A 27,037-nucleotide genomic window follows, 5' to 3' on the forward strand; every position below is an offset into this window, starting at 1 on the left:
ATCAAAGGGAATGGGCAGGAACCTGGAACCTCTGCAGATTTGAGCTTGAGTCTGGGACCTCTTGGGGAGTTAGCAGGTCCTGTCCGATTTTGGTCACACCCGAGCCTGGGACCTCTGTGGCAGTAGACTGGAGCCAGAAACCTTTTCAGGTCCAACTCCAACCCAGGGACTTCTGCAGGAGGGGTTCCAAATCAGGATTTACAGAAACAGGGCAAAACCGGCAACCTAGGCCAAAGTAGCCCTGAGACAGCAAACTCCAAGGGAGCAGAGCAAGGCACAGGAGCGCTGAGCTATCTCCAGGAACACAGAGTAACCAATGGGGCAACTAGAACTGTGACACTGATTGTACCACGAGGAACAACCATCTGAGCTTTGGATTCACTGGCACCTAAAAGATTATTCAACAGAATCTCAGGTAGCCCAACCCCACCTATTAGAGGAAAAGATGAGTAGAAAAGGTAAGAACACACACAACACCATAAAGAGCAACACAACACCAGTAAAACCTAAAGACCTTATAACAGCAAGACCTGAACAATCAAATATGGATGAAACAGAAGAAAATGACCTAAAAAATAACTTCAAAAGAATTTTTGAAACTTTAAGAGGAAATGAAAAATTCACTTAAAGAAATGGAAAAAAAGATAAACAAAAAATTGGAAGATATCAGCAAATCACTTTAAAAAAAACAAAAAAAAAGAATTCAAACATGTGAAAGAAACCATTCTGGACTTGAAAACTGAAATAGAGGCAATAAAGAAAACACAAACTAAGGGAATTATAGAAACAGAAATCATGAGAAAATGATCAGGAACCACAAATGCAAGCATGAACAGCAGAATACAAGAGATAGAAGAGAGAATCTCAAGTACTGAAGATACAATAGAGGAAATAGACTGAACAGTTAAAGAAAATATTAAATCTAACAAGAGCTTAACCCCAAATATCCAGGAAATATGGGACACCATGAAAAGGCCAAATTTAAGAATAATAGGTATAGAAGAAGGAGAAGAAGTTCAACTCAAAAGCACAGAAAACATATTTAACAAAATCATAGAAAAAAACTTTCCCAACCTAAGGAAAGATATGCCTATGAAGATACAAAAAGCTTACAGAACACCAAATAGACTGGATTTAAAAAAAAAGGTCCTCTCGCCACATAATAATCAAAACACTAAACATACAAAATAAAGAAAGAATATTAAGAGATGCAAAGGAAAAAGGCCAAGTAACATATAAAGGTAGACCTATCAGAATTACACCTGACTTCTCAGTGGAGACAATGAAAGCCAGAAGGTCATGGTCAAGCATTATGCAGACATTAAGAGACCACGGATGCCAGCCTAGTCTACTATACCCAGCAAAACTGTCAATCACCATAGAAGAACAAAAAAAGATACTCCATAACAAATCTAGATTTAACCAATACCTAGCCACAAACCCAGCCCTACACAAAATACTAGAAGGAAAACTCCAACCCCAGGAAGATGGCTACACCAACAAAAGCACAGACAATTGATGATCTCATTACAGCAAATCCCAAGGAAGAAAAAAAGACACAAATTAACATCGCCAACGATGAAAACTAAATTAACAGGAGATAGCAACCACTAGTCATTAATATTCCTTAATGTAAATGGACTCAACTCACCCATAAAAAGGCACAGGCTAATAGATTGGATACAAAAACAGAATCCATCCTTCTTCTACATACAAGAAACACATCTCAACCTCATAGACAGACATCATCTCAGAATAAAGGGTTGGGAAAAAATTATACCAATCAAATGGACCTAAGAAACAAGCGGGTGTACCTATCTTAATATCTAACAAAATAGACTTCAAGTTAAAATCAGTCAAAAGAGACAAAGAAGGACATTTCATATTAGTCACAGAAAAAAAATCAAGAGGAAATTTTAATACTGAACATCTATGCCCCCAAATACAAGGGCACCCTCATATGTCAAAGAAACACTTCTAAAGCTTAAATCATACATTAAACCCCACACACTAATAGTTTTTACACTCCCCTCTCACCACTGGACAGGCCAATCAGACAAAAAATGAACAGAGAAATAAGAGAACTAACAGATGTTATGACTGAAATGGAATTAACAGACATCTATAGAATATTCCATCCAAACAGAAAAGAATATACCTTCTTCTCAGCACCTCATGGAACCTTCTCAAAAATTAACCACATACTTGGTAACAAAACAAACCTCAACAAATACAAAAAAAAAATTGGAATAACCCAATGTACTTATCAGATCACCATGGTATAAAACTAGAAGTCAGCAGCAATACTAATTCCAGAAAACCCACAAACACATGGAAAGTAAACAATGCTCACGTGAATCATCAATGGGTCAAGGAAGAAACAAAGGGAGAAATTAAAGGCTTCCTAAAATTCAATGAAAATGACCACACAACATACCCAAATTTATGAGACACAATGAAAACAGTGTTAAGAGGCAAGTTCATATCACTAAACACCTACATAAAGAAGCTGGAAAAATCCCACTAGTGAATTAACAGAACATTTGAAAACTTTAGAACAAAAAAAGAAAACTCACCTAAGAGAACTAGATGTCAGGGAATAATCAAAGTGAGAGCTGAAATCAACAAAATAGAAACAAAGAAAACAATACAAAGAATCAGTGAGACAAAGAGTTGGTTCTTCGAGAAAATCAACAAGATAGACAAACCTTTATCTAAACTAACCAAAAGGCAGAGAGAGAATATCCAAATTAACAAAATCAGAAATGAAAAGGGGGACATAACAACAGACACAGAGGAAATACAGAGGATCATCAGGTCATATTTCGAAAACCTGTACTCCACTAAATTGGAAAACTTAAAGGAAATGGACAACTTTCTGGATAAATATCACTTACCAAAATTAAATCAAAACCAGATAAGCAAATTAAACAGACCTATAACTGCTGAAGAAATAGAAACAGTCATCAAAAGTCTCCCAAACAAAAAAAAGCCCAGGACCAGATGGTTTCAGCTCAGAATTCTACAAGACTTTCAAAGAAGAACTAATACCAATACTTCTCGAATTATTCCACATAATAGAAACAGAGGGAACATTGCCAAAATTTTTTTATGAGGCTACAATTACTTTGATACCTAAACCACAGAAAGACATTACTAAGAAAGAGAATTACAGACCAATCTCACTCATGAACATTGATGCAAAAATGCTAAATAAAATACTGGCAAACCAAATCCAAGAATACATCAGAACCATCATCTACAATGATCAAGTCAGCTTCATCCCACAAATGCAGGGATGGTTCAACATACGAAAGTCTGTCAACATAATTCACCATATAAACAAGCTGAAAATTAAAAACCACATGATCATCTAAGTAGATGCCAAAAAAGCTTTTGACAAAATACAACATCCCTTCATAATAAAGGTCTTGGAGAGAGCAGGGATACAAGGAATATACCTAAACATAATATATATAGGCAATATACAGCAATCCAACAGCGAACATCAAAGTAAATGGAGAGAAACTTCCTACTGAAATCAGAAACAAGGCAAGGTTGTCCACTCTCTCCATATCTATTCAATATAGTTCTTGAGGTCCTAGCAAAAGGAGATCAAGGGGATACAAACTGGAAAAGAAGAAGTCAAACTCTCACTGTTTGCTGATGATATGATAGTTTACATAACCGATCCCAAAAATTCTACCAAGGAACTTCTACAACTCATAAACAATTTCAGCAATGTAGCAGGATACAAGACTAACTCAAAAAATCAGTAGCCCTCCTGTACACAGATGATAAAAGGGCTAGGGAAGAAATCAGAGAATCAACACCCTTTACAATAACCACAAATACCAAAAAATATCTCAGAGTAACTCTAACCAAACAAGTGGAAGACTTGTATGACAAGAACTTTAAATCTTTGAAGAAAGAAATTGAAGAAGACACCAGAAAGTAGAAAGATCTCCCATGCTCCTGGGTAGGCAGAATTAACATAGTAAAAATGGCAATCTTACCAAAAGCAATCTACAAATACAACACAATGCCCATCAAAATCCTAGCCAAATTCTTCAAAGACCTCAAAATAATGCTACTCAACTTTATATAGAAAAGCAAAAACCCAGGACAGCCAAAGCAATCCTGTACAATAAAAGAACTTCTGGCGGCATCACAATCCCTTACTTCAAACTCTACTACAGAACTACAGTACTGAAAACAGCCTGGTATTGGCATAAGAACAGAAAGGAGGACCAATGGAACCAAATAGAAGACCTGGATATCAATCCACACATCTTCGAACACCTGATTTCTGACAAAGAAGCAAAAAATATCAAATGGAAAAAAGAAAGCATATTTAACAAGTGGTGTTGGCATAACTGGATATCAACGCGTAGAAGAATGAAAATAGACCCATATCTATCATCATGCACAAAACTCAAGTCCAAATGGATCAAAGACCTCAACAGAAAGCCAGCCATACAGAATCTAATAGAAGAGAAGGTGGGAAGTACACCTGAACACATTGACACTGGAGACCACTTCCTAAATATAAAACTCCAGCAGCACAGACACTGAGAGAAACAATTAATAAATGGGACCTCCTGAAACTGAGAAGTTTCTGTAAAGCAAAGGACATGATCAACAAGACAAAATTGCACCCTACGCAATGGGAAAAGTTCTTCACTAAACCTACATCAGACAGATGTCTGATCTCCAAAATATACAAAGAACTCAAGAAATTGGACACCAAAAGAACACATAATCCAATTAAAAAAATGGAGTACAGACCTAAACAGAGAATTTGCAACAGAGGAATCTAAAATGGCTGAAAGACACTTAAGGAAATGTTCAACATCCTTAGACATCAGAGAAATGCAAATCAAAACAACTCTGAGATTCTATCTCTGTTGTCTGAGGAGCAGCAGGCTATATCCTGCTGCATGGCTAGCTTAACCCCTGACATAACTACACGGAAATTGTATTCATTTAAACCCTGCCTCGCCCATTGTCTCCAGCCCCTTATTGGCTAACTCTCACATATTAATTTAATCCATCTCCATTAATGTGTATCACCACTTGACTGTAGCTTACCGCCATGAGTCTAACCAGTGTCCATCTCGGAGAGGAGAACCATGGCGTCTGCCACACTGCTTTCTTCCTTCCAGCATCCAGTTCTGTCTTCCCTGTCTAAGTTCTGCCCTATCAAAAGGCCAAGGCAGTTTCTTTATTTGACCAATGAAAGCAACACATAGAAGGAAGAACATCCTACACCACATCTTACACCTATAAGAATGGCCAAGATCAAAAACACTGATGATAACTTATGCTGGAGGGGTTGTGGAGAAAAAGGAACACTTCTGCATTGCTGGTGTGAATGCAAGCTGGTACAACCTCTTTGGATGTCAGTGTGGTGATTTCTCAGAAAATTAGGAAATAGCCTTCCTCAAGACCCAATAATATCACTTTTGGGTATATATCCAAAGGATTCTCAGTCATGCCACAAGGATATGTGCTCAACTATGTTCATAGCAGCTTTGTTTGTCATAGCCAGAATCTGGAAACAACCTAAATGTCCCTCGACTGAAGAATGAATAAGGGAAATGTGGTACATTTGCACAATGGAGTACTACACAGCAGAAAAAAATAACGACAGCTTGAATTTTGCAGGAAAATGGATGGAGCTAGAAAACATCATTTTGAGTGGGGTAACCCAGACCCAGAGAGACAATTATCACATGTACTCACTCACAGGTGATTTATAAACATAAAGCAAAGAAAACCAGCCTACAAATCACAATCCCAGAGAATTTAGACAGCAATGAGGACCACAAGAGAGACTTACGTAGATCTAATCTACATGGGAAGTAGAAAAAGACAAGATCTCCTGAGTAAATTGGGAGCATGGGGACCTTGGGGAAGGATTGATGGGGGAGGGGAGAGGCAGGGAGGGGAGCAGAGAAAAAATGTAGAGCTCAATAAAAAATCAATAAAATCAATCAATCAATCAATCAATAAATAAATAAAATTAAGGACAAAAGAGCAGACTAAAAACTTAGGGTTTGGGAACTGAAACAATTACAGAAGTTTTTAATTACATTAAGCCCATTTTAATGTATGTATGTTTGGAGCCCTAATCCATACAAGTTCTAAAGTAAAACAATTCTGGTTTGAAGCAAATTAAGTTTTTCCCACAACAATTTTGGCAACTGTTTCCTTTTCCTTTCCAACTGGTACAAAATAAACAATTAGCCACAGTCGAAGAATTACAACTAAAGCTTCACAGTGAGCAGGTGCACAAGCTCCCAATGCTGGCAAGCCCTTTCTTCAAGAAATCAGCAAGGACTATAACTTAGATTTTAATCAGTTTTAATCTGTGACAGACTCAAACCACATGGGTATTTAAAATCTTGGTACATAAACAACTTTGTTTCCAAGTGTATAATGTAGCCAACTTATACTGACATCATACACAATGCAAGATTCTGGAGACAAGATCATGAGCCCCTTCCTTTGCCTGGCTTATATCTGGTGGAGAAAATAATAAATATATACAGAGAACTGTACATAAAAGAATCACAGCGTTAAAATTTTTCAGTGTTATGACCACACAGAGGGACAAATAATCTAGTTAAGATTAAAGTAGCATAAGAAAAAATGTAAACTACAACTTAACATACAAATAGAAGATTCTAGAAGCCATCATTTGAGAAACTAGCCTCTTTTCCAGCACTCAGAAGACCTGAAATGGGAAATTTGAGTTTGAAACCAGACTGGTCTACAGAGCAAGATCCCGCCGCACAAAGTAAGCAAGCAGAAAGGGTCTGCAGGGAGAATTTCTTCAACCTTCCCTGTGCTTGGAGATTTGTCTAAACTAGTGTTTCAGTGCACACTGGCAAGGGAGTGCTATAATCCTTCAAGACTAACTTTCCAAGGACAGTACCAATTTCATGAGGGATGAAGTCTTCCCAAATACAAAGAAGGATTAATTCCAGAGCCTGGGTGTAGCAGGGCCATCCTGGGTCTACACAGGCAACTCAGGGCCCAGTGAAGGCAACTTCTACACCCAGGAAGGAACCAGACCAATAAGCGACCCTTGTCACTGTGAAAGAGAGTTCCGGGATGAACCCTTTCATTATATGTTTGGCCAAATATAGAAGTAATTTGTTGTGTGGTTGCGTTCACTGCCACCACTGACAATGTTTACTATGGGGTACGTTCCATGAACAATAAAGTTTTCATGTCTACTACAGCAGAACAGTAAGAGTGGCTTAGAGGTTAGGGCTATTGCTACTACAGCTTAGAAAAAAAAAACAAAAAGAAGAAAGAGAGAGAGAGAGAAAGAGAGAGAAGAGCATATTAGTAAGCAAAAAACTTCCATGGTTTAAGGGAGTGCTAGGGTTAGTTTAGATACCATAATAAACAACAATATATAAAATAAAAACCCAAAATTAAAACAAAATGTAAAAAAGCCTTGAGTCATTTTGTTTGGCTCATATTTAGCTTTAAAGACTATTTCCTGGGTCCGGGACGATAGTTCAGTTTATAGAGTACTTGTCTGTCCTTCACTAGGGCCTAGGATCAACCCCTGGTACTGAAATAAAAGGAGAGATGGAGGAAAGAATGAATAAAACTGTTACTTAATGCATATTTCTGGCAAGAGCCAAATAAATTAGCTCTAAAGTGTGGTAGTTCATTTCCAAAAATGGCCTCCATGGCTGATATTTCTGCTGTTATTCATGCTTTTGTATAATCATCTCCCACACAGACTCTGGTCCTGTGACTCATAAATAACTAATCATTGTACTTTGTGTTTTCCTCAACTGATTGGCATCCTTGAGCACATCGTCACTGAGTTATAATCAGTTTGAAAACTCCACACACATTTCTGAAGCTACATGATTAGGTTCATGAGATCTTACATATTTTCTTATGATTGAACATTCCCATGTTTTTGCTTTGCTGTGTTTTTACCAACAGAATAGAGAGGAAGGATAGTGTACCACTTTAGCTTTACCTGACATTCCCTTGTGTTTGCTTTGCTGTGTTTTTACCAACAGAATAGAGAGGAAGGATAGTGTACCACTTTAGCTTTACCTGACATTCCCTTGTGTTTGCTTTGCTGTGTTTTTACCAACAGAATAGAGAGGAAGGATAGTGTATCACTTTAGCTTTTCCTGACAAGTTTGGCTTTTGTACTTTTGAACAGCTCAGAAGCTGCTAGTTAAGAAATCTGGCCATGATAGTTGGGAGATTACACAGAGAAATGCTGTAGAGAAGCCATCCACGTAGAGCGTAAATGTTCTGAGACTGCATGAAGAAAGGAGCTCAACCACCCCAGTGTCCCTCCAGCCACTGTTACCCAAGACTGGTCAAGCCCTTCCTCTGTCATTGTTAAGATCTTGGCAAACTGGATTTTTGGTAGGACTTCTAAAAGTATCAGGAAGACATGAGACTGTGAACTAATTTCATTTTAAAGTTAGTGGAGTAATTTTGGATAAGTTTCTTGATTCTCTAAAGTTAGTTCCCTACTCAGTAAAGTATGACTTCATAAAAGGCATTATTGTCCTCAGGCTTGAAACAGTGTCTGAGCAATGAGTTGTGGGGACCTCGAGTTTGTTAAAGTAGAATAAATTGTCATTAAAAAGTTACAAGTAAACTGGGTGGTGGTGGCGCATGCCTTTTTAATCCCAGCACTCAGGAGGCAGAGGCAGGTGGATCTCTGTGAGTTCAAGGCCAGACTGGTCTACAAAGCGAGTTCCAGCTAGGACTACTACACAGAGAAACTCTGACTCAGAAAACCAAAGTAAATAAATAAATAAATAAATAAGTCACAAGTAGTTCTTGCCTGCTAAGAAGTGAAGTTTTGGGCAAGGGAGAGAGCTCAGAGGTTAAGAGCTTTTGCACTGTTCTTGCAGAGGCCTTGAGTTCTTTCCCCAGCATCCGGGTTGGCTCACAGTTGCCTGTAATTCCAGTTCCAGGGGATCATCTCTAGATTTTGAGTGACTACAATTTTATGCACATGTCCCTTAAACTAATACATGACTAAAACTTTAGAAATAAAATGAACCTTTAAAGAAAGAAGTTAAGTTTTGGATACAGGCTGAAGGTAGACTGTTCTCTTCTACGGGAAAGCCATCATTTTTAAATTATGCAAACACATGCTTAAGTATTTACCCTTTGTTCTTGGGAGAAAATTTGAATTCAAATTCAAATATAAAACAAAACTAAATATAGTTTGTCTCAGAGTTTCTATTGCAAAGAACTGACACCATAACTATGGCAACCCTTATACAAAAAACATTTAATCGAGGGGTTTGCTTACAGTTTCAGAGATGTAGTCCATTATCATCATGGCAAGGCAGATGTGGTGCTGGAGGAGGAGCTGAGAGTCCTACATCTGTAGGCAACAGGAGGTTGACTGAGACACTGGGCAGTACCCTAAGTATAGGAAACCTCAGAGCCTGTCCTCTCTAACAAGGCCACACCCATTCCAACTAAACCACACCTCCTAATAGTACCACTCCCTATGAATTATGGGGCCAATTACATTCAAACTACCACACAGTTGTTTTATAGGAAAAAATGTGAGGTCAAGCGTGGTGATGTTCACCTTTAATCCCAGCACTCAGGAAGGAGAGTCAGGTGGATTTCTGTGAGTTCAAGGCCAGCCTGGTCGACAGAGCGAATTCCAGGACAGTCAGGGCTGTTATGCAGAGAAACCTTGTCTCAAAAACAAAAAACGAAACAAAACAAAAAAGTGTTCATGTAAATTTGGTATAACTTTTAGCCATCTTGAATGAGAGGCTGTTCTTTCCTTGGGACTGTGTGTCCTTGTAGAGGCCTATTTTGCTTTGTTTACATCTGCACACTTGTCATTTATGAAAGATCTCCGAGGACTGTAAGGGGGACCACAGGTGTGAGCTTCACTTTATTTTGGGGAGACTACACAGTCATCACGCTGAGCTGCTGCCCTTAAATAAATTTTCTTTTTTTAGAAATGGTCTCACTCTGTAGCTCAGGCTGGCCTTGACCTCACTTTGTGGTTCAGGCTGGTCTTGAACTCATAGCAGTTCTCCTATCTAAACCAGCTCCTGGGTTGTAGGTAGAAGCAACCACATGTGCATCTGGCTCAACTTTATTTATTTATTTTTGAGACGAGGTCTTTTAATTCCCAGAGATCCACCTGCACCTGTCCCCTCAGGTGCTTAAAGATTGAAGGTATGTGCCACCACAGAGGATCCCTCCACTTTTTAGGAGTGAGTAATTTAGAATCTACTGATGTGAGAAACATGTTAGTTTGCATTTTCTGAAAACGAAATCAAGGTGGTTTCCAAGTTGTGTGTGGTAGATTTTCGAGCACTTGGGAGATGGGAGCAGGGGTATCAGGAGTCTGAGGACAGTCTCAGCTCCATAGTTAGAGACAAGTCTAATCTGCAGAAGAGATCCTTTTTCAGAAATGGTAAAACAAAACGAAAGACGGTTTCAAGCCTGGTGTGATACATGCCTGTATCTGTAGCTCTCGAGAAGGCTAAGGGAGGAGGATTTCAAGCTTGAGGTCAGCTTGGCCTACACAGTGAGTTCCTTTCTAAAAAAAAAAAGGGGGGGGGGGAAGATGTTACAAAATGAGTAAGAAGTGTATTGGTCAATATGACTAATAAAATAAAGATGATCTACTCTCCCTACCCCCACAAGAACATGAGGAAGAAACCTTGTTAGCTTGGGACTGTCATGTTTGAGGCTGTAGATGAAAGAGTAAAGGAAACCAAATTACTGAGGAAAAATGTCCCAGAGACCAAGAACCCTCACAAGATGCCAAAGCAGAAGTTATGTCTTAGTGCTTGAGCACTTCCTATTTATTTTTGTTTTGATTATTTTATTTTATGTGTATGAATGTTTCCCCTACATGTATGTTTATTTTATTTTATGCGCATGAATGTTTCCCCTACACGTATGTTTGTGCACCATGTGCATGCCTGGTTCCAGGAAAGGCCAGAAGGTATCAGATTTCCTGGAACTGGAGCTACAGATGCCTGTGAGCCTTTGTGTGGGTAATGGGAATCAAACCTGGGTTCTCAGTCCTCTGGAAGAGCAGCAAGTGCTCTCAACTGCCGAGGCATCCCTCCAGCCCCGTGTTGTTTCTTATAAAACTGAGTCACGGCTCTACCCTTGGATCCTGTGAGATAATAATCCTCTCTGTGCCATACTCGGCATTTTGATACAAGTTGATTTCATTTCTAAGACCATAGTACGCAGGGCAGAAAAGCTAAGGGCAAAAGACGTGCTTCTTGTCACTAGAGTCTAACGAGAGTGGAAAGAACTAGGGAAAGACAGCCTGATGTCCCCTGCAGTGATCTAAGGAGGGTCTGAGGAGGCTGGAACCATAGTATTGTGTGCTTGTTTCTGACAATGGAAGGCAGCTTTCCCATCAGCTTGTACTGAGAGGTGATTTTTGGCAATTGAAGAATTAGTATTGAGAATTGTTTTAGTATTAGTGGAAATATGCCCCAAAATTGTATCTCTAGATTAATAAAGTTAGCTGGGCAGTGGTGGCACATGCCTTTAGTCCCAGCACTCGGGAGGCAGAGGCAGAGGGATCTCTGTGAGTTCAAGGCCAGCCTGGTCTATAAGAGCTAGTTCCAGAACAGGCACCAAAGCTACAGAGAAACCTTGTCTCGGAAAAAAAAAAAACTAAATAGATAGATAGATGATAGATAGATAGATAGATAGATAGATAGATAAGTAAGGTTTAAGCATTTGTGTTACCTGGTGATATAGTTATCTTATCTATCAGCCTGTGGCTGATATTATCTTCTCACTCACTTTCCTGGGTTAGTTTGCTTTTTGAGTGCATAAAGAGTATGCAAAAGAGGGCTAGAGAGATGGTTCAGGGATTAAGTGCACTCGCTGTTCTTGCAGAGGACCCAGGTTCAATCCCCAACACCCACATGATGGCTCACAACCATATGAAGCCAAGTTCCAGGGACTATGACACCATCATCTGGCTGGAAAGATGGCCTAGTGGTTAAGAGCCTTTTTGGTCTGTTATGAGGACTGTCATCTTAGCACCCATGTCAGACAGCTTTAACTCCAGCTCCTATAAAAATAAAATAAAAATCCTATAAAATAAAAACAACACCTCTTTTTGTAAAGCAAGGTTTGTGTAGATTATATACTGGAAAGGAGAGAAAAACTCTCTTAGAAAATACAATAATTATCCATAGTATCCCAAGTGATATAATGCTGTGTCATTTTCAAAACTACATCCCTGGCTGGGCGGTGGTGGCGCACACCTTTAATCCCAGCACTCGGGAGGCAGAGGCAGGCGGATCTCTGTGAGTTTGAGGCCAGCCTGGTCTACAAGAGCTAGTTCCAGGACAGGAACCAAAAAAAAAAAGCTACGGAGAAACCCTGTCTCGAAAAAATTTAATGTAGGTAAAAGCTAGGTGCTGGCTGGGGATACAGCTCAGTGGTAGGGCACTTGCTTAGCATGTCTGAGGCCCTGAGTCCAGCCCTACCACCACACACTCCAAAAGGAAAACCAGAGAAAAAGCCAGAGTATTGGAGACTAGAGGGCCCACAGCAGGGTTGTTAATCACAAGAAGCAATGTGCCTCTTCTTGAGGTGATTTTGATACCTTTATCTTTCTCCTAATCAGGTATATGCTATTTGGTATGTCTTGAAATTAGCAATGTACATTAACTGGAGATCTTTCAATTGTATATGCCAAAATATTAACTTAATGTAGAGAAATCCAAAGGGAATTTATTGGTTCTTATATTTGAGTGGTTCAAGGTAGGTTCAGGCTTGAATCATAACTGGACTCAGAAGTTCGGTCAATGGGTTAAATATTTTCTTCTACGTTCTGCTTCTCTCAGTGGTTTGGCTTTATTTTATTTTATTTTTTCACTCCACATAAACTTCTGGAGAAAATGGCTGTAACACTTCCAATTTCAAATCTTTCAAGCTTAACACTTCCAACAGAAAATTCATTTCTGTTAGTACCCCTACATGGATTTCAGGGAAGGATTCTGATTGGCTCATTAGTGTTACATGTGTCCTCTTGAATGGTTGGCTGTTACTAAGGAGGTAGGATCTGACGATTGGCTAGTTTTGGGTCATATTCCTTGCTATTTGGTAATGAAGGGGAAGATGGTTAGAGAAAATAGATTACTGTAATTAAGAGACCCTTAGGGAGATGAAGTCCACCAAATATTTCCCCAAATGGGAGTGTGCGTTGGCAGAGCAATAGAAGGAACACAGGAGCATAGTGAGACTTGATTGCTAATGAGGTAATGCGGAACTCAATGTAGTATTTCCTACCTTTGTTTTTTTCCTTAGTTTCTTAGCCTAATAACTACAGTTTATTTAAGCTAATGAGACTCCTTGTTAGCCTCAAATCACATAATGGTATATTGCTTTATCCTTCTGATGGCATTCAAATGTATCACTCTCCTTCTAAACCCATTTGCTGGGTAGTAATTACACAAATAATATATTTATTCAAGGCCCTCACTGGCACAAGAATTGAAATGTTTAAAGATAAGATTTGAGTTTTAGTCTATTTTCTGTTGCTAGAACAAATACGGAAGACTAGGTACTTTAATAAAGCAAGGAGATGTATTTGTCTCACTGTTTTGAAGATTGAATATCCAAGATCGGTTAGTCCTATCTTGTCCTCTTGGGAGAGCCTTGTGACTACACCTTAATAGGGCAGATAGCAATTATGGTGGAAATCACATAAGAAAGACAAAATCAGAGAACAGGGAATCTTCTCCTAGGAGACCAAACCCATTTCTCCGAGCTAGCATAGCATTAGTGTCTTCATAAGCAAAGGCAGAACCAACCCCCTCCACGGCCCACTTTTTTTTTTTTTTTTGGCTTTTTGAGACAGGGTTTCTCCGTGTAGCCTCGCTCTGTAGATCAGGCTGGCCTTGAACTCACAAAGATCTGCCTGCCTCTGCCTCTCAAGTGTTGGGATAAAAGGCATGCACCACTACTTTAAACTCATCACTGGTTCAAACTCACAGAGATCCATTGGCTCTGCCTCCTAAATGCTCGGACTAAAGGCGTCCACGATGGTAGTCTTCAGAGTTGGCTCTCGGAAGCAACAGACATGGGGACAAAAGGCCCAGTTTGGCAGGGTGAGAACTGGAATCTCTGATGATTGAGCAACCAAGTTAAGGTCATCCACTGCTGACCTCCAACTGCTTTGTTAAGTAAGGAAACTGCATTCTCATTAGCGTATACTGCTCCACATATATATTATTTATTCTTTTTTTATTAATTATTTCTGTCTGTCTGTCTGTCACCCTCTCCATGCAGTATGCCAAAGTGCAGGAGGTCAGAGGTCAACCTTTTGGGCGTTGACTATCTCCTTCCACTGTGTGAGTTGCAGGGATAAAACTCAGGTCCTTAGGCTTGGCAGCCCTTACCCACTTAGTCATCTCACCTGTTTGTATGAGTGTTCCATATACATGCTGTGCCTGGAGGGGTCAGAAGAGGTTCAGATCCCCATGAACTGGAGTTACAGATGGTTCTCAACCACCACATGGGTGCTGGGAGTCAAACCTGAGACCTCTGCACGAGTAGCAGCTGCTCTTAATTGCTGAGCCATCTATCTCTCCAGCCCCTATTTATGGTATGTTTTTAAAAAAGATCTCTCTCTCTCTCTCTCTCTCTCTCTCTCTCTCTCTCTCTCTCTCTCTCTCTCTCTCTCTCTCTCTGTGTGTGTGTGTGTGTGTGTGTGTGTGTGTGTGTGTTCAGGTACCAAAAGAGAGTTGGATATCTTGGAGCTGGAATTACAGGCACCCATGAACCACCCAACATATCTTCAGGACATCTGGAAGAGCAACAAATGCTCTTAATCACTGAGCCATTTCTCCAGTCCTGTTTTACAATATTTAATTTTTAATTTTATGTGTATGGGTGTTTTGTCTACATGTATATCTGTGCATCACCTGATCCTGTGGAACTGGAGGTACAGAGCATTGCAAGCTGCCACATGGGCGCTAAAAATCAGACCCAGGTTCTCTGGAACAGCAGCCAATGCTCTTCATTGCTCAAACACCATCTTTCCTGTCTGTTTGTGAAATTTTTAATTCCTTTGAGTAGATACAATTTTTCTTCTGTCTGAAAGACTTCTTAATATTTCTTATATTGCATGTTCATTAATGACAAGATTTTTACTATGCCCCCAAAAGTTTTAATTTTTGTCTATTTTTTCCTTTTTCGATAGGGTCTAGATATTAGGTCCAACTGTCTTGCCTCTGCCCCTTGAGCACTGAAATGACTGTGAGGTCAGAACAGCTTCCTGGAAGAAGCAGAAGCCCGCTGACCTTCCCGGAAGAAGTTTAGACCAACTGAAGCACCTGGAAAGGACACTCTCCAGTCTGTTGAGTTGCCTGTGGACTGTGCAGTGTGCTCCAGGCTCCCAGCTTTGTAAGCTGTCACCTGTGCTGGGGTGGGCCTTGACGACAAAGCTGTCTTTGAGTAATTTTGACTATAAGTAACCTCTCATCCATATTTCTGTAAGTAACCCCATTGGTTCACCAAATTGCACTTTAGAGGATCTGTACTTTGGTCTGTGATGGGTTTCCTATCTAGGGTAAGTAGATATGTGTTGCGTCTCCCCAGGAAAAATTTTGTTATACAACATGTTAGTATCTAGGTAACTCCATAAAATTCATCTGTTATTCTGACCCTATTTGCTAAGATTGGAAGTAAAACCGGGCGGTGGTGGTGCAAACCTTTAATTCCAGCACTCAAGAGGCAGAGGCAGGAGGATCTCTGTGAGTTCAATGCCAGCCTAGTCTACAGAGTGAGTGCCAGGGACAGTCAGGACTATTATTAGAGAAACTCCATCTCAAAAACCAAATGCAAAGCAAAACAAACAAAAAGATTGGAAGTAAAATTTCTATTTTGTGGTGTTTACAGATAAAAGTACTATTGCTTTATAACGTTTATTTGCATGTGTGTATGTGCACGACAAGTGTATGAGCATTGTAAGTGTTACAGCTCTCAGGGGAAAGTTTCCTCGATACAAACAAGTGTTGTAGCTCGGAGGGGAAAGACTTACCCAGTGTGACTGTTGCAGCTCGGAGGGAAAGGTATGCTGGCAGTACAGAGCCAGGGAACACCACAGAGTCACACACACAACAAAACTCACACAAGAGATTTACTGGGAAAGACGCAAAAAGTTAATTGATTTTTCTCTGGTAAGAAGCAGCAGAGAACTTGGTGGGAGGTAGGTTTACGTAAGTTTGTTGTAAGGAGGCCAACTGTTGGTGCTCGGCTGCTCTGCTCCAAAATAATCACATAGAAACTATATTATTTAAAACACTCCTTGGCCCATCAGCTCTAGCTTCTTATTGGCTAACTCTTATAGCTTAATTTAACCCATTTCTAGTAATCTGTGTATCACCACATGGCTATGGTTTACCGGCTAAAGTTCCAGTGTCTGTCTCTGGCGGGGGACTACATGGCTTCTCATTTACTCTGCCCTTCTTTCTCCCAGTATTCACTTTAGTTCCCCTCCCCCACCTAGCTCTTTCTGCCCTGCTCTGCTATAGGCTCAAGCAGTCCTTTATTAACCAATGTATTCTCAACATACAGAGGGGAATTCCACATCACCTCCCCTTTTCTGTTTAAATAAAAAGGAAGGTTTTAACTTTAACATAGTAAAATTACATAAAACCAAACAGGTATCAAGCAAGAATTACAGTTACAATATTTATATCTTTGTCTTTTATCACAGCTAAGGAAAACTATAACTATAGCTATAAATTCTTCAACTCTATCAAAAACTCCAAAAGGATATAATATTACCTAAGAAAACAGGAAGTGCATTGTAAGCTACTTACAAAACTCTAGAATTGACAGAGACATCTTGCTGTCTAGACAGTCACCCGAAGTTTTTCTGTATCATTGGAGCATCCATCTTCAGCCTACAGACCCATAGTCTCCAACAGACTTTTCCATGAAGCAGGAAGTTTCAAAGACGTTCCACCCATATTGGCAGTTTGTCAGTCACTTTCTTCTGTGTCCTGCAGAATGACTGACAGACTCTTTCGTGAAGCAGGAACTCTGGAGGACTGTCTCACCTTTAGGCAAGGTCAGCAGTCATTTTTCTGTGAGTCCTGAAAGTCCAGTTCATCAAGCAGTCCAGGCAAAAGCAATTTCTTGCCCAAATGTCTAGCAAACTCCATACAAAGTCCCTTCAGTGCCCATCTTCCTCTTGAAGTTATTGATGTTGCCAGGAGCAGACATGTCTCATTGTCATGAAAAGTTAGTAAAACATTTTAAATGCCATATTCTGAAGGTCTCTGAAAGATTTGAAGAATACCTATACATCTGAAATACATCTCTGTACATCTAGAAAATCTAACATGACTACAAGCTTGATTAATATAGATGATTATTAAGCTATATTTTTAAATTATACATTACATTTTTAAATGAGCTGCACAATCACAATACCTTAATCAAGATCAGAAATACATATACGCAGTATAACAAAATTGACCTAAAATTTGTATTAATAAACCAAAATCCATACCAATGTAAATATCTAGAGCATATCCCCCTTTAAATGTAAACAAACATTTATAAACAATATTTGGGAATATGGGCGTAGTTCTTCTCCAAACTTCTTCCTGCTGTTTATTGGGCAAAGTAATTTTTTGAAGAGTGTTCAAGGCAACCTTTCAGGGGTTCTTGATCCATCAAACTATATTAGTCTGGATGCAATCCACAGGTTCTCATCCTCTGTGGAAACAAAAGAAGAACCTCTTTTCCAAAGCGATATATCCTTAGATCCATATTTTGAAATCAAGATACCTTCAAAATATATATGTTTATTATTTAGCTCCTTCACAGTCAAAAAATTCAAAGAAAACACAATAATATATATAATGCAAGCTCTCTGTGTATATTCCATTTTTACATGGCTTATTACTTTTTTACTCCTTTAATCTATGACTGTCTGTATTGTCTTTTTAAAGACTTTACCTTGGATACAATTTACTTCTTTTTATAACTGTCTATATTCTTTTTCTTCTCTCTCCCAAGCCTACGCACATTTATCCAACACTGTGTGACTCATTTAGAAGTCTTTTATGTTTGAATCTTTCCTATTGTGTATCTGTAATTCTTTACCATCCAATAGTGCTTCTTAAAATGCTAAGCACTTCTTAAAAACTTAAGCTGTGTCATTGCTAGGTCAAATATGGCACTTCCTGCTTGCCCTGCCCAGTCCAACATGGCATGGCAAAGGAGGTCTGCTCACTGCCCCTGAGCTATGCACACTGCCCCAGTTCTAAGTATGCAGCTGGTCTATGTCATGTCATTAAGCAGTTTGTACCACGCTGCTTACAAACTTCATTTAAATGCCTGATCTCCTGAAAGAGTCAGAAATTGTGCTGGCAGCACGGCCCAGAAAGCAGGCAAAATAACTTGGCTTTTTTCTGCTACCATTGAATCAGGAAAAACTCTGTTAAAGGAGCTGTGGCACGCCACCAGCAAAATGCTAGCTACCAAGAAGCCGTGCTTAACTCTGTTCTTTTGTGTCTAGAATTCCTTTTTAAGCTTTATCAGATTTTTATGTGGATGTAGTTACCCATTGTTGTGAGGAGGCTGCTTGTTGGTTCCCAGCTGCTCAGCCCCGAAATAATCACACAGAAACTATACTTGGCCCATTAGCTCTAGTTTCATATTGGCTAACTCTTATATCTTAATTTAACCCCTTTCTAGTAATCTGTATATTGCCACATGGCTGTGGCTTACTGCTAAAGTTCTGATGTCTGTCTCCAGTGGAGCTGCATGGCTTCTCCTTTACTGTGCCCTTCATTCTCTCAGCATTTATTTTAGTCCCCCCACCCACTAGATATGTCTGCCCTGCTCTGCTATAGGCTCAAAGCAGTCCTTTATTAATCAATGGTATTCACAGCATACAGAGGGGGAATCCCACATAGTAAGTTCTCTTGGGGGGTGGGATTTTCCAGGGTGGAGTTTTCCAGCATGGGGACCTGTGGGATTTCGAGTCCTGAGCTTGGGGTGAGCACAGGGACTGGTGGGTTTCTGAGCTCAGGGATCAGTGTGGGGCCATTTCACAACCCGGAAGTGAGCTTTTTATGCTACATCCTCCCTTTTTAGTTTATTGCCAATAAACAATCAGAGGTCAGGAAAGGGGTAATATTATGGAGGCATCAAAGTCCAAGGGGCAAGCTTGTTCTTCATCATTAGGACATACACCTCTGGTTTCATAATTAGGGGCAGATAATCCTGTAATAGCAACTTATTAAAAGTCTAGTTAGAAATCTTTTGGATCTGCTCTTGAAGAAATCTAGACAAGAAGTTTATAAGGCAGTGTGCAATTAGGAGAAAGGCAGTTAAGAAATATCCAATTCCACATTGGGCTGTCCAGAATCCATCAACCATAGGCATTCTTACATTTTCTCAGATCTTCTCTTTTACTGTCTCCTACTGTTAGACATAAAAGCATCATTTCTCCCCGAGGAAGAGGTAAGGGACATCTCTATCTGCTGTTAACAGATCCAATCCTCCCTGATTCTGTAGGACCACGGTGGTCAGTGAGTCTGGTCCTGGAGGGTAAGTATGTTCTGAGCCACCTGTTGGAGACCCTGGATGAATTCAGAGGGAAACTGATGGGAAAGAGCTAGGGAAGTAGTTAGTCTTGCTGCTCCAGTGACACCAGTGGTGACACCCAGGACTGCTAGAAAGCATGGTATCTGAACTGTTAATTTGTCATGCTATGCTGCTGTACACCCTGTGATGGGCAGGACGGTGGTGGCACACACCTTTAATCCCAGCACTTGAGAGGCAGAGGCAGGCAAATCTCTGAGTAGGCCAGCCTGGTCTACAAAGTAAGTTCCAGGACAGCTAGAGTTAAACAGTGAAACCCTAGCTGTCCTGGAACTTACTTTGTAGACCATTCCTGGTAAGCCAGCTTGTGGGCTACATACATTATTAGAAATGGGCTAGTCCAGGTGCGAGAGTTAGCCGAGAAAAGGCTAGATATAATGGGCCAAGCGGTGTTTAAAAGAATACAGTTTCCGTGTAATTATTTCGGGTAAAGCTAGCTGTGCAGGCAGCCGGGTGCCAGGGACGCAGCCCGCCGCTCCTAACACAACAGAGTGGCGCCCAACATGGGGCTTGAACCCATAACCCTGAGTTTAAGAGTCTCATGCTCTACCGACAGTGATTTCTTATTAATAAAGAAACTGCCTAGGCCCATTTCATAGGCCAACCCTTAGGTAGGCGGAGAAAACAGAGCAGAATGCTGGGAGAAAGAAGCTGAGTCAGTGAGTCACCATGATTCTCCCACTCCAGACAGACGCGGGTTAAGATCATTCCTGGTAAGCTAGCTTGTGGGCTACACAGATTAATAGAAATGGGTTAGATCGATATGTAAGAGCTAGCCAATAAGAAACTGAAACTAATGGGTCAGGCAATGTTTAAAGGAATACAGTTTCCATGTAATTATTTCGGGTAAAGCTAGCCGTGCAGGCGGCTGGGTGCTGGGGACGCAGCCCGCCGCTCTTATTTCAACAGATGTCCTTTCTCCCAACCAAGTTTGTCCTCAGGGTTAGGGACATCATTTAGGGCTTGATTATAATTGGTATAGGGTTGGGGGTTGGGAGGGAAATATTGTAGGCTCAGGGATCTCTTTGGAAAAAAAAGGGAAAATTGGATGGGATAATAGATTGGTATGAGCTTACTCACACTAATAATAATAGTAATAAAGTGAATACTTGTGAGTTATTATTTATAGGCAATTTACATTGGTATAGATTCTTGTATATTTGTTTTTCGAGATAGGGTTTCTCTGTAGCTTTTGGGGCCTAGGCCTGGAACTAACTCTTGTAGACCAGGCTGGCCTTGAACTCACAGAGATCCTCCTGCCTCTGCCTCCCAAGTGCTGGGGTTAAAGGCATGCACCACCACTGCTCGGCTTAAATTATATTGAATATATTCCTATTTTCATCCACAATATTTGTACACCTAGGCAAAGTTATTTTGTCATATTGTATGCATGCATGCTTCTACCTTGCTTAAAACATTTTTGTATATTGATACAATTTTAGGACATTTCTACCTCTGATCAAGATACTTATACATTGTTTACGTTTTGAGGTCATTGTCCTCATTTGTTGCACAGTTGTTTATTGTATAATATTCTAATATGAAGTCTTAGTCTTTAAGTTATATAAGTATTAAGAATTATAGGTCAATAGTCATCTATGTTTGTCATACTTATAGTTAGACTAATCAGGTTCTTGAGATACATGGAGATTATATTCTGCATAGATAATCTTCAGCCACTTCACAGAAATGTTGAACATGGCGTTTAAATAACTTAAGGTTTTGTTGATGTGAGACACAACTGCTCTTGGCAGCACCGATCTATTCCTCAGAGAACGTTGAGCACTGAAGACACTCCACTTGGAGCTTGTTTTTTTCTTGGCAAAACTGGCCTTTGGGCAAGGAACTGCCTATGCCTCGACCACTGACAAATGCATGGTGTCTGGACTGGACAAGCAGGATACAAGAAAAAAGACTGCCAAACCTTGCCAAGACAGGGTTAAGACAGTTTTGAAAACCTTCCTGCCTCTAAAAATGGTCTGTCAGTTACTCCAGGCCTTAGCCAAAGTTGGTTGCTCCAATGTTGCAATGAGACTTTGGGTGATTGCCCAGGTAGCCAGTTGTCTCTGTCATTTGTTGCACATTTTGGAAATTGCTTGATTGCACTTCCTGCTTACTCAAGTAATATTATTTTCCTCTCGGATCGTCGATGGGGTTGAAAATTAGATAGTTGTAGTTACTTTCCTCTCATGACTTGGCCAAGTTATTTATTACACAAGACTTAAACTCATTAGGATAGGATAATTATTGATTATATTTGTTCTTATTGTATATAATTTTGTGTTAGTCTTAGAACTCTCTTATTTAAACAAAAGGGGGAGGTGCTGTAGGAAATCCTACAGACAGTAGCCTTTAAGTTACCTGCCCACTGGGGCGTGGCCTCTTATACTATTTATGCCGATGTAAAGTGTGCATCCGGCTCTCTTTTCCTGCTGCAGGACTTGGTTGCTGTTCTCCATTCCAAAAGAGGGTTCTGATTTGTGAGTCTACTCCTAAATAAATAACCATGTGTTATTCTCAATTCTGAGCTACTGTGGGATTTCTTTTAAGCGTCCTTCATCAAGGGAGGGTTCCAATATTGCAGAAGCCACAGGGGTTTAGCAGGCAGCTCCTAGGGGGAGACAAGAAAACTTGAAGTGTACAGGCCCTAGGGGGCACAAGGAGAGACAGAGCATAGGTTAGAGGGCAAGGGGACAAAAAAAGGTCACAGACCCTGGAACACCTAGGCGACTGCTAGTGGGGAGGTGAGGAAGTTCCTGGAAGGAGCAAAGGGCGTCAATATCAAGGTAACAAGAATTTTAATCCAGGGCATCACCAAGCAAACAAAGAAACTACTCAGAGAGAAATGTTCCAAATCACAGAGGAGAGGCATCCCTTTTTGTGTGATGGGGGCCAGGCTGGCACACCGGTGTTGCTTTTGTAGTAACAAGTAGACAAGCAGGGAGCTCTGTAGTAACATTTACCCAGCAGAAGGGGGAGAGACAAGTGGTTGGAACAGGTAGAGGAGAAACAGCTAGAGAGGTGCAAGAGTCTAAATTAGTAGAATTGCCCATGTGGTGGGCAGCCAAAAGGGGCATGGTAGGGAGATGCCTATGTGATGGGTGGCCTGAAAGGGTATAGGGAGGGAGGACACTGCCTGAGTGGTCACAGAGAGATGGATGGTTAGGTAAGATGGAGGGAAGAAGCAGCTGAAGAGGTGGACTGTAGAACAAGTCTGGGGGTTGGCAAAAGCCAGCAGAGGAAATGATCTGTATAGACCTTAGGAAAGTCAGAGCAGTGGCTTGGCTTGGAGCAGCCAAGTTCCTTGGGGGAGGGAACTCATTTAAGCCACACCTGTGGTTGCAGCTGCAGATGAATGAATAAAAAGAAATAACAATGAAAGGAAAGGACATGACTGTGGAATCCAGAACAGCTCGGCCACACTGCTACCATGACACTTAATAAAAACCAACCAATAAGCAGGCCTGAGTTTGAGTTTACTGGCAGGCAACACTGGGTTCCAGAGAAAGTCATAAGCTGATACCACCTGCAGAGGACCAACATCTAAAGGGAAGAACCCAACATTCCAAACATTAGATAAGATCACCAGGTGTCCCTGAGACCAGGACTCACCTATACTCCTTTTGCCAAGATGCCTAGACAAATGTCAGCCAATGAAGGTCCTGGAAATCCCCTCACCCTAACCTTTACTATGATAAAAAAAAAAAAAACAACTCTGCCCCACTGTGACTCAGGGTCTCTCCTACTCCACCTTCTGACAGATGGAGGACCTGAGGTAACCCGTAATTAAAGACTCTGCTTTTGCATTGGATCTAGTCTCTTGGTGGTTTCTTTTTGGTTTCAGACTCTGGGTACAACATGACTGCTCCTAAATATGGTAGATAAAAGTGAGAACATAGATAGAGGCAGGGGCATCTGGGAGAGTCCAGAGTGGACATAATCAGTCTAAGTTGGGCCATGTTGGGGGAAAGTATGGGAGAAGGGAGAGAGGGGAACCAGATGCAGCAGCCAGGAGGCCAAAGGTATAAAAAGAACAGGTAACCAAAATGTCTGGATTATATAGGAAAAGCCTCTGGGTGAAGGGCAGCCCAGCTACTGGGCTGGAAAGTTCAGGATAAAGGGCAGGGTATGACAGCCATACCCTGTAACAGGTAGGGACTGAGGGATGCTGGGAGAACCTAGAGACCAGGTCTGCTTTGATATGTTAAATAGGCACCATTTGTCATTAGTGATCCTTTGGGTTCCTTAGATACTTTGGGGATTAAATTATTTTTCATAAAAAATGTTAGGTATGCTAGTATGAATTTATAATTTTCAAAGGATGTAATAGATAAATATGTAAAGAGATACATTTTTTTCTAAAGCAGTAAACATTATCATTGAAGTCTCTTTTGCTTGCACATGAAAAACGAACCGCTTTGGAAGCTGGCAGGAGGGAATACTTCATTAACTGGGGGAGGACCACTCTTTTTCTTACAGTTGAAAGATCCCTGGTGTAGGAGACACTCACTAAAGTTTTGGGATAACACGCCCCCCGCCCCCCAGTAACTCATGAGAGACCATCCTTGCTACAATCACACGAGGTTTATTGACAGGAGCCAGTGCACTGGGGCCGAGACTCATAACCCATGCAGGAGAGATCTACCTAGAGTAACTGGAAGAAAGGTTTTTTTTTTTTATTGAGAAAAGGAAAAAAAAGTTTCAGCCTCCTCCCAGCCTCCCATTTCCCTCCCCTTCCTCCCACCCTTCTTCCCCTCCCTCCACTCCTCTCCCCCTCCCTCTCCAGTCCAAAGAGCAGTCAGGGTTCCCTGCTGATGTAGGAGTGTCATATATCAATCTGTTGATTTCATTGGTTAAGCAATAAAGAAACTGCTAGTCCCATTTGATAGGCCCACCCTTAGGTGGGTGGAGTAAACAGAACGGAAGGCTGGGAGAAAGAAGCTGAGTCAGGGAGTCGCCATGATTTTACCACTCCAGGCAGATGCAGGTTAAGATCATTCCTGGTAAGCCAGCTCGTGGGCTACAGCAGATTATTAGAAATGGGCTAGTCCAGGTGCGAGAGCTAGCCTAGAAGAGGCTAGATAGAAATGGGCCAAGTGGTGTTTAAAAGAATACAGTTTCGGTGTAATTATTTCGGGGCATAAGCTAAAGCTAGCCATGTGGGCAGCTGGGTGCCGGGGATGCAGCCCCGCTGCTCCAACTACAACACCCTGCCCTGTGGAAAGTCCAAGGTCCTCCCCCCTCCGTCCATGTCTAGGAAGGTGAACATCCAAACTGGCTAGGCTCCCACAAAGCCAGAACATGAAGTAAGATCAAAACCCTGTGCCATTGTCCTTGGCTTCTCATCAGCCCTCATTGCTCGCCATGTTCAGAGAGTCTGGTTTTATCCCATGCTTTTTCAGTTATAGTCCAGCTGGCCTTGGTGAGCTCCCAATAGATCAGCCCCACTGTCTCAGTGGGTGGGTGCACCCCTCGTGGTCCTGACTTCCTTGCTCATCTTCTCCCTCTTTCCGCTCCTCATTGGGACCTTGGGAGCTCAGTCCAGTGTTCCAGTGTGGGCCTCTGTCTCTATCTCCATCCATCACCAGATGAAGGTCCTATGGTGATATGCAAGATATTCGTCAGTATTGCTATAGGATAGGGTCATTTCAGGTTCCCTATCCTCAGCTGCCCAAGGACCTAACTGGGGACAAGGGAACCCTCATCCATTGCTGGTGGGAATGCAATTTTGTGCAACCACTTTGGAAATCAGTGTTTCGGTTTCTCAGAAAATTCGGGATCAACCTACCCCTAGACCCAGCAATACCACTCTTGGGAATATACCCAAGAGATGCACTATCATATGACAAAAGCATTTGTTTAACTATATTCATAGCAGTATTATTTGTAATAGCCAGAACCTGGAAACAACCTAGATGCCCTTCAATGGAAGAATGGATGAAGAAAGTGTGGAATATATACATATTAGAGTACTACGTTGCGGTAAAAAACAATGACTTCTCGAATTTTGCATGCAAATGGATAGAAATAGAAAACACTATCCTGAGTGAGGTAACCAGACCCAAACAGATGAACAGGGGATGTACTCACTCATAATTGGTTTATAGCAATAAATAAGGGTCACGGAGTCTACAATTGGTGAACCTAAAGAAGCTAAATAAGAAGGTTAACCCAAGGAAAAACATATAGTTATCCTCTTGGCTATGGGAAGTAGACAAAATTGCCGGGGAGAAAATTGGGATCTTGGGGGTGGGGTGCGATGGGGGTAAGGGGAGATGGGGAGAGAAAAGTGAGAAGGGGAGGATGGGGGGGACTTGGGGAAACAGGATGATTGGGATAAAGGAAGGTTGGATAGGGGAGCACAGAAGCATAATTCTTAGTTAAGGGAGCCACCTTAGGGTTGGCAAGAGACTTGAACCTAGAGTGGCTCCCAGGTGCCCTGGACGATGTCCCCAGTTAGTTCCTTGGGCAGCTAAGAAAGGGGTTTTTAAGGGAAGATACCACAACCCAGTAATCCAAAGAGGGTAGGGAGGTCATTGAAAATTCCGAAAATACCAGTGATAACACAAGGGGGTAACTCCCTGTTTCTCAAGATTATAATCAGCTAGTTCCTGAAACAGAGTATTCTAAAAATACCAGTGATAATCACAAGGGGGTAACTCCCTGTTTCTCAAGATTATTCTCAAGATTATAATCTAACGTTATCTTCAGCTAGTTCCTGAAACAGGGTCACTGAACCTAGACTTTTGGTTCTATTTTTCCTGCTAGAGGGGTCTGGATTATCCAGGTCTTTGATTGGCTGAATTGAAGCTCAATGCAAATGAGAGAGGACAATCTTTATGGAATCTACCAATTTATGTCAATCAAATCCAAGATCATCTTCACAGAAACAACCAGAATGTTTGACCAACGTATGAGGTGCCCCACAACCCAGCCTGACACAAAAGAGACTTCAATATTTTTAAAAATATACATATCCATCAAAAATGTAAGCTGGGCGGTGGTGGTGCAGGCCTTTAATCCCAGCACTTGGGAGGCGGAGGCAGGTGGATCTCTGTGAGTTTGAGGCCAGCCTGGTCTACAAGAGCTAGTTCCAGGACAGGGTCCAAAGCTACAGAGAAACCCTGTCTCGAAAAAACAAAAAAGCAAAACAACAACAACAAAATGTAACCTGTAGCCAAGTAATGGTGGCACACGCCTTTAATCTCAGCATTTGGGAGGCAGAGGCAGGCAGATCTTTGTGAGTTAGAGGCCAGCCTGGTCTACAAGAGTGAGTTCTAGGACAGCCAGAGCTGTTAAATAGAGAAACACTCTCTTAAAAAAAAGTAACCTGTAAATTAGGAACAATTAAGAGATTTAAGAGATTAATAATTACTTC

Source organism: Microtus pennsylvanicus, chromosome 15 (assembly GCF_037038515.1).
Source record: "Microtus pennsylvanicus isolate mMicPen1 chromosome 15, mMicPen1.hap1, whole genome shotgun sequence".
NCBI lineage: Eukaryota > Metazoa > Chordata > Mammalia > Rodentia > Cricetidae > Microtus > Microtus pennsylvanicus.